Below are 9,722 nucleotides of genomic sequence, written 5' to 3' on the forward strand. Positions count from 1 at the left end.
TATTATTTGAGCTAGTACAATATTAATCTTGTGAAAAATTGAACCAAAATTGTTTAGTTTTGGCTCCTAAAACCGGGTAGGAGAAGAGGAGAGGAAGTGGATTATTTTTATCTCTCTAAAAATAATTTTTGTCAAGCGAATGAAATAAAGTTATTACCAACCCATGCATATAGTGAATGATAATAATTTAAGCAAAAAGCACCCTTGTTCTTTCCAAGGGAAAACCGGTTGGGAGGAAGAGGAAGGCCAATGCATGGGCTAGGTGCTCTTCCACAAGAAGCACTAGGTATGCATGCCTAGTAGTAAAAAGAATGATTACATCTTCCACTACTCTAATTAACATTACAAGAATATGTTAATTATGTCCAATATTTCGGTCCAAATGGATAACATGAAATCCATTTTATTTTTGTCAATTGTCAATATGTCACATGTCATATGTAACATAAATTTGTTATGTATTTTTAACATATTAAAAATCAACGTATTAATAAAAATACGTCATATACAATAATTGACTTAGTAATTTCATAATTACTTGCACCAAAATATTTTTCCATTTATAAATCGTATTCATAATAATTCATTCAAATTTTAATTGTTTCTGTAAACAATAATTTCATCCAAGCAATGATACAATTCAATTACTCAGACCGCATCTCATTTAATCACATTTTAATGCGATACGTAAATTTTACTTCCAAAAACGTCCGTCAATTTTTCAAGTAATTTAATTAACTCGTAACATGATACGATTAATTAAATGATCAATTAAGAGTGTTGCCCTATAGGTATGATCTAGGGGGTCAACTGATCACCACCGTCACACGACAGTAATGTCAAACTCTAGTCAGCCAATCATTACCGATATATGTTGACCAGTTGACAGTAACAAAATTACTTCCCAATTGTATTCTTTAAAATGATATTTAATAATGATATTTAAATCATGTGATCGCACTATTGTTGAGGACACATTTCCCAACAATCTCCCACTTGTCCTCGACAAGTGTGCGTCACCAATTCTCTTGTCCTATTACTATCTCCCACTCAATGCAAGGTGTCTTTCAGGTCGTACTTGCAAGTGATCATATCGAGAGTGGTTTCCTCGATCTGGAGAATAACTGATTGACCGGACTTATCTATCATAGATACTTTCCGAGCGTGGCCACGCATTTCCAGTTTATTACTCCTCGAGTGGCCCTGAGATATTGTTATGACCCTGACTAGGGGTGGACAATTCCTATCGCACTCATTCCCTTCGACTAGCCACAGCCATCATAACCCAAAATATGCCCATTTGACCCCATTTACGAAGGTCGTAGTAACACAAATCAAAGTTAATCTGAAACTGTGCCATCTTAGGCGAATAGTCTTTAGTCAAAAGAATCGACTCATTCGAATACTATAGTAGCTCTCGCCACGACCAGGCTATATAAATTTGCTAGAACTCTATAAGCGGTCATAAGGCCCGACAAAATGTTCCTAACAGTCTGCCTATGTGATCGACTAGTCATCTCACATGACTCTATGGCTCTTGAACTTGCCATCAATCGCCTCACACTCTAGTCACTTCGAGACGTTACCTTATACAAGTGACTATGGGCAAATACTATGCTAATCCGAGTTCACTTTAACGGGGTTCAATTTGTCTCTACAACCCGTTTGGATGTAACAATGTATAAATTAAAGATAAATGACAAATGTGATTATGAACATGAATAAAAACAACACTTTTATTTCATTTTAAAATCTAACAAAAACTTGGTACACGTTTAAGTCCCATGGACGTAACATGTCCATCATGCTTAGCCTGCGATAAAGGCTTGGTGAGCGGATCGGCTATGTTGTCATCCGTCCCAACCTTACAAATCGCAATTTCCTTTCTTTCAATGAAATCTCTTATTACATGATATTTTCTAAGTACATGTCTAGATCTATTACTAGACTTCGGCTCCTTAGCTTGGAAGATCGTCCCACTATTATCACAATAGAGAGTGATGGGATCATTGGCGGTAGGTACTACTTTTAGACCTTCCGTGAATTGCCTGATCCAAACAGCTTCCTTAGCAGCTTCTGATGCTGCAATGTACTCAGCCTCCGTTGTAGAATCCGCGGTTACAGCTTTCTTGAAGCTTCTCCAGCTTACGGCACCACCATTGAGCATAAACACGAAACCAGCTTGTGATTTCAAGTCATCTCTATCTGTTTGAAAACTTGAGTCCGTGTATCCACTAACACGCAACTCAGTGTCTCCTCCAAACACAAGGATAGAATCCTTAGTTCTTCTCAAGTACTTAAGGATGTTCTTGACATCAATCCAGTGACTCTCACCTGGATTTCCTTGATATCTACTCGTCATGCTCAAGGCATACGAGACATCAGGACGTGTGCATATCATGGCATACATGATTGATCCAACAACGGAAGCATAAGGGATCAACTTCATGCGTTCAACATCATGGGGTTCGGAGGGACATTGAGTCTTGCTCAATATCGTCCCGGTTACCATAGGTACCAAACCCCTTTTGGATTTGTCCATGCTGAACCGTCGAAGAATCTTATCAACATAAGACTCTTGACTTAGTGCCAATATCCTTTTGGATCTATCTCTATAGATCCGGATACCTAATATGCGTTGTGCCTCTCCTAAATCCTTCATTTGGAAGTGGTTACCTAACCACTTCTTAACAGAAGACAACATTGGAATATCATTTCCAATGAGTAGTATGTCATTGACATACAAGATTAGGAACACAACATTGCTCCCACTGAATTTCATGTATAAACATGGTTCCTCAACACTTCGAGTGAAACCATTTTCCTTTATAACATGATTGAATCGATGATTCCAACTTCTAGATGCTTGCTTAAGACCATAAATGGATCTCTTAAGTTTGCATACTTTGTCAGGATTTTTAGAATCAACAAAACCTTCGGGTTGTATCATGTACACCTCCTCTTCTAAATGCCCATTTAGAAAAGCGGTTTTGACATCCATTTGCCATATTTCATAGTCATGAAATGCGGCAATCGCTAAGAAAATCCGTATGGATCTTAGCATGGCTACGGGGGCGAAAGTCTCATCATAATGGAGACCTTGGACTTGGGTAAATCCTTTTGCCACTAGCCTAGCTTTGTAGACATCGTCATGTCCTTCTATGCCATTCTTGACTTTGAATATCCATTTGCATTGGAGGGGTCTTGCCCCTTTAGGCAAATCTACCAAGTCCCAAACTTGGTTTTCATGCATAGAATCCATTTCGGACTTCATGGCTTCAAGCCATAAAGAGGAATTTGGACTAGAGATTGCGGCCTTGTAGGTGGCGGGCTCGTCACTTTCCATAAGCAACACATCAAGTGTTCCATCTTCCTCTATAAGTCCCACGTATCGATCGGGATGGCGAATTACTCGGCCCGTCCTTCTTAGTGGAGGAGGTACAACCGCGTTAGACGATGAAGGAACATCTTCTTGCGTCTCTTCCTCGGTTTGTGGCTCTTGAACTTCGTCAAGTTCAAAATTTCTCCCACTCTGTCTCTTAGAAATGAATTGACTTTCTAAGAAGACAGCCTCGCTAGACACAAGCACTTTGTTTTCTTGAGGTTTGTAGAAGTAATATCCTCGGCAATGCGAGGGGTAACCTACAAAGGTGCATTTTTCGGATCTTGGGGCAAGCTTATTGTCGGGTTTAGTCTTGACGTAAGCATCACATCCCCAAATCCTCATATAGGATATATTGGGAACCTTTCCCGTCCACATCTCATATGGAGTCTTTTCGGTGGATTTAGTGGGACTATTGTTCAAAGATCTAATTGCGGTTTGAATCGCAAATCCCCAAAACGAGTTCGGTAACTCGGTTTGACTCATCATAGATCGAACCATATCAAGTAGGGTTCGATTCCTCCTTTCGGCAACACCATTGAGTTGTGGTGTTCTGGGTGGAGAAAGTTGTGATATAATACCACAACCTTTCAGGTGTGAATCAAATTCAAGGCTAAGGTATTCACCACCACGATCGGAACGTAGTGCTTTTACCTTTTTGTTCAATTGGTTCTCTACTTTGTTTTGAAATTCCTTGAATTTCTCAAACGCTTCACTCTTATGTTTCATTAAATAGACATACCCATGTCTACTCAAATCATCGGTGAAGGTTATAAAGTAGTCATAATTACCACGAGCGGTGATGTTCATTGGTCCACATACATCGGTGTGTATGAGTCCCAATAGCTCACTAGCTCGTGTCCCTTTACCACTAAAAGGATTACGAGTCATTTTGCCAAGTAGGCAATAATCGCATGTACCAAATGATTGATAATCAAATGGTGTAATCACATTAGTTGAAATTAATCTTTTGATGCGATTCTCGTTTATGTGACCTAATCGACAATGCCAAATGAATGCTTCACTTGGGTCACTTGTTTTGAGTTTCTTTGATTGAATGTTATAAATATCATTAGTTGGATTTGAGGTCTCTAAAATGAAAATGCCATTGATAGAGGAAGCTTGGCCTATAACCAAGTCGTTCCTAAAAATAGTACAACGATTGTTCTTAATGACAAAACAAAAACCGTCCATGTCTAGCATGGCGATTGAAATAATGTTTTTAGAGAGTGTAGGTACATAAAAACAATTATGCAAATACAACTCAAATCCATTTGGCAAAGCTAAAACATAAGTGCCCTTGGATTCGGCCGCTACCCGAGCTCCATTTCCAAGGCGTAGATCCACATCTCCCTTGCTAAGCCTCTCCACATCTCTTAAACCCTGTAAATGATTACAAAGGTGAGAACCACAACCGGTATCTAGTACCCATGTTGTAGTGGAAGTATAATTTATATCAATAACATAAATTTCTTTAGGAATTGTACCTTTTGGAGTAATGAGTCCTTCCCTTATATTTCGCAAATATACGGGACAATTCCTAAGCCAATGTCCCATGCCATAGCAATAATGGCACTCATCATTAACTTGCTTGAAGTTTTTGATTTTCTTTCCCTTCTTCTTGAACCTCCTACCCTTTGAAGCAAGAACTTGATTGCTAGAGCTCCCACTAGCTTTGGCATCCTTATCTTCCAGAGACAAAGACCCTATAGATTGTATGAGGTAGTCTTCCTGAGACGGACTCACACGAGGTCTAGTAGTAGTGGGTGGTTTAGTAGAGGTGATGAAGTTAAGGTTTCCATCCGAACCTATCCCAAAATGAAGTGCTCTAGCTGTATCGAAATTGTTGTTGGAGCAAACGTCGTCAAAAACATTGTGATATGACTCAATAGTTATCGGTGCGGTAGCATTCGTTGGATTCATTGTAAAGAACTACAAATATGGAGGAAAAGGAAATATTAACATTTGTCTTTTTAAATCATACTTGCAAATTAACAAGATATGAACATTTATATAGTGACCTCTACCCAATTATAATAAATGATTCCAAGATCCAAATTCATATTAACTTGGGCACGGTATGGCCGATGAAACCCTTATCAATATAACTCGGTGGATTAACGTTTTAATCGATTCTACTTTTAGAACTCTTGGTCGCTAAAATTACTCTAATATTTATCTATAGCCCGGAACACATGCAACTACGGTCGCGAATACTTCCGTTGAGCTCAATCCAAATTTCGAATAAATGTGTCCATGATCCAAGTCCACATCAACTTGGGCATGGTATGGCCGATGAAACCCTCATTAACATGAACTCGGTGGATTAACACTCATCACCCACTTCCCCTACGTAACAAGGTTTGTACCCCGGTAGGGCCGAGTGCACTCCCTCGCGAAATAGGTTTTCATGGTTTCTACTATTTGGTAAGGCTATGTCTCAATTGTTTGTTTTAGCGAGAGGTCATGTCAATTTATTATCTATCACGTTTTAAGTGAACTAAAGCGGTGAACTACGATAATTCTAATTGACACGGTCGATAAACTCGATAAAATAAGGATGCATGTTTTAGTTATGGCGATTTAGCGATGCATGTGACATAAAATAAAATGCAAACATAAAGATAAATAAATCCTAGTATGGCCTTTCCTAAAATAGAAAAACTATTTAACTATTACAAATTCGGAAACCAATTCCATTGGTCCCTTGAACTTCGGTTGTGGCACGCATCTCGAGGTATCACCGTCTTTATGTATCGCCATTCTTGAAGAAATCCGTCTTTGGGAACTCCGGAATGAATAAAATTACATAATAAATTACATAATTTCCTATTATACATTTGTAACTAAAATAAAATAAATCTATTAAATTACAAAACGGTGATACGAGATCACAATAAAAATTACAACCGAATCGATATCCCCATACATTTCGGAAATACCAATTAAAACTAAGGCCATACTAAGTAAAATTACATAATTCAAAATTACATAAATTAAAATTATGACAATCATAAAAGAAAATTCAGCATTATAATATGCATGAACATGCCCAATTTTATGCTAAATCGCCTTTAATTAGCCAATATCGTATATTACACGGTTTTTACGGATTTGCGTGATTTCAACATTTTTATAATCACAAAAATACATAAACTCATATTTATGCATAAGTTAATTACCCTAACCTCTTAGGACTCAAAATTTAGTCTTCACTAATTATTTGACCATAATTAACCCATATTTTATAAAATTGTTCATAAATGGACCAAAAATTACAAAAATAAGCTATTAAACTTCAAATAAATCACAAAATTTCAAATAAATTCAAAATTTGAAATTTAAACTCATGAACATTCTGGAAAAAATACCATGACACTCATAATGTTCAAAATCTTAGGTTAAAAATTTCAAATTTTTTTTTTTTCCGGAAAAACAATGTTGCGGTTTATCGATTTTTAATAAAATAATCATAAAAACATGGAAAAATTATATTCACTAACTTTTCAATTTTAGATCTGAAAAAGATAATAAAATGCAACATTAGACGTTTTTCCTAGGTCATATATTATGTTTTATTAATTTTTCACTAATAATGTCACTATTTATGCTATTTTTCTTCAAAAATCCATAAATCATGCAAAAAGACTTCTTTATAGACAATTATTTTACACACATCTTGTAAAATTGCATGTGACAACATATTAATTTTCTATGACCAGATTCGAAATTTAACTCATATTAACCTATTTTTCACCTAAATCCGAATTTAATAATGAAAAATTCATTTTTCGAGCATAACAAGTCCAAAAATTATGCAAATTTACAGGTTATCTCAAAATAATATATGTGACAACATATCAAAAAATCAACTGAAAATTCGAAGTATAGCTAATTTTAGACCAAAAATGACATTTTTACTCATAAAATCATATTTAAATGCCATTATTGTATAATATGAACAATAAAAATCCGAAAAATTAACCAAAATATCCTAAAACATTTTAGGACCAGAAATATTAACATGCATGGATTAATTTCGTGATATCTCATAATATTACAAATTTTACAAGTTTTATTTGTTATTCTTATAACTCAGAAAAACTTTTAACCGATTTGCATGCAAACAACCGTGGCTCTTGATACCGATTGAAGGAAAAGTAGATCTTTATACATACTAACATACTCATATATGTTAAAATTAATTTGTCATAAAATTAAAGGTGGAACTTATGCATGCAAACTAATTAAAGAAATGAGAAAGAAACATTATTCTTACAATGGGTATTTCGGTTTAAATGGGCACAAAAGAAATCTCCTTTTCTTTTGTTCTTGAGCTTTCCTTTAATGGAAGAAACAAGATCCAAGTGTAGGATCTCTCCTTAGGAATTATACCCAAAGCTAACTCTTAATCTAATTAATATTATTTGAGCTAGTATAATATTAATCTTGTGAAAAATTGAACCAAAATTGTTTGGTTTTGGCTCCTAAAACCGGGTAGGAGAAGAGGAGAGGAAGTGGATTATTTTTATCTCTCTAAAAATAATTTTTGTCATGTGAATGAAATAAAGTTATTACCAACCCATGCATATAGTGAATGATAATAATTTAAGCAAAAAGCACCCTTGTTCTTTCCAAGGGAAAACCGGTTGGGAGGAAGAGGAAGGCCAATGCATGGGCTAGGTGCTCTTCCACAAGAAGCACTAGGTATGCATGCGTAGTAGTAAAAATAATGATTACATCTTCCACTACTCTAATTAACATTACAAGAATATGTTAATTATGTCCAATATTTCGGTCCAAATGGATAACATGAAATCCATTTTATTTTTGTCAATATGTCACATGTCATATGTAACATAAATTTGTTATGTATTTTTAACATATTAAAAATCAACGTATTAATAAAAATACGTCATATACAATAATTGACTTAGTAATTTCATAATTACTTGCACCAAAATATTTTTCCATTTATAAATCATATTCATAGTAATTCATTCAAATTTTAATTGTTTCTGTAAACAATAATTTCATCCAAGCAATGATACAATTCAATTACTCAGACCGCATCTCATTTAATCACATTTTAAAGCGATACGTAAATTTTACTTCCAAAAACGTCCGTCAATTTTTCAAGTAATTTAATTAACTCGTAACATTATACGATTAATTAAATGATCAATTAAGAGTGTTGCCCTATGGGTATGACCTAGGGGGTCAACTGATCACCACCGTCACACGACAGTAATGTCAAACTCTAGTCAGCCAATCATTACCGATATATGTTGACCAGTTGACAGTAACAAAATTACTTCCCAATTGTATTCTTTAAAATGAGATTTAATAATGATATTTAAATCATGTGATCGCACTATTGTTGAGGACACATTTCCCAACACTTTGAAACCCTAGAAATTGGGGGTTTTTTGTTTTTGTGGAATGAAAGAGTGTTTGGGATATGCTTTGGAGTCATAAGAAGGTGGGTTTTTATAATACAAGTGGAAGGAAGGGTGATGTGTCACAAATTGTGTGGTGGGGAGAATTAAAATTGTAAAATCCGGAAGTGAAGACCGCAGGGAGACGAGCGGATTCGGGCTCGGGACTCTCGAATTCTTTCGTTTTGGGACGAGCGGATTTCTGGGAAGACGCTCGGATTCTCTTACAGCGGATTTTTCCAAAATTTGAAGCAGCCAAGACGAGCGGATCGAGCTTGAGGCGAGCGTCTTTTCTGAAGCAAAACGAGCGTCTTTTCTCAAAGACGAGCGGATTCTGTTACAGGAACTTTTCTCAAAATGTTGCAGCAAAAAGACGAGCGGATTCTTCTTCAGACGCTCGGATTCCTGCCGGACGAGCCTATTCTCAATAAGAGGTCGTCTTTGTACAAACCGAGCGGATTCCTTCTTGACTTCCTTGACTTCAATGAAAAGCTTCCCCACACTTGAAAACTAGTTCCTTCCGTCATCAAAAAATCATTAGTGACCCTCTCTCACTTACTCTCATGGAAAGAATTTATGTTTATGATAAAAGGAATGCAATAAAATTATAAATACAAGTTAGAGGGGTTAGTATACTTACAAGTGGTGGTTTAGGGAGGACTGAACCAAACTCTCCCTTTGATGATTCCTTCAAGGATAAGGAGGCCCGAGGTAGGTGACCTCGACCTCTCCAATAAATGCTCCCTCATAATATGGCTTCAATCTTTGACCATTGACCTTGAATTTGCTTCCATCTTCCGCCTTGATTTCAAAATCCCCATACTTTCCAACTTCGGTGATCACATAGGGACCCATCCATCTAGAGTTCAACTTCCCGGGAAAGAGTCGATATCGGGAATTGA

This window comes from Silene latifolia, chromosome 1 (genome assembly GCF_048544455.1).
Source record: "Silene latifolia isolate original U9 population chromosome 1, ASM4854445v1, whole genome shotgun sequence".
NCBI classification, from domain to species: Eukaryota; Viridiplantae; Streptophyta; class Magnoliopsida; order Caryophyllales; family Caryophyllaceae; genus Silene; species Silene latifolia.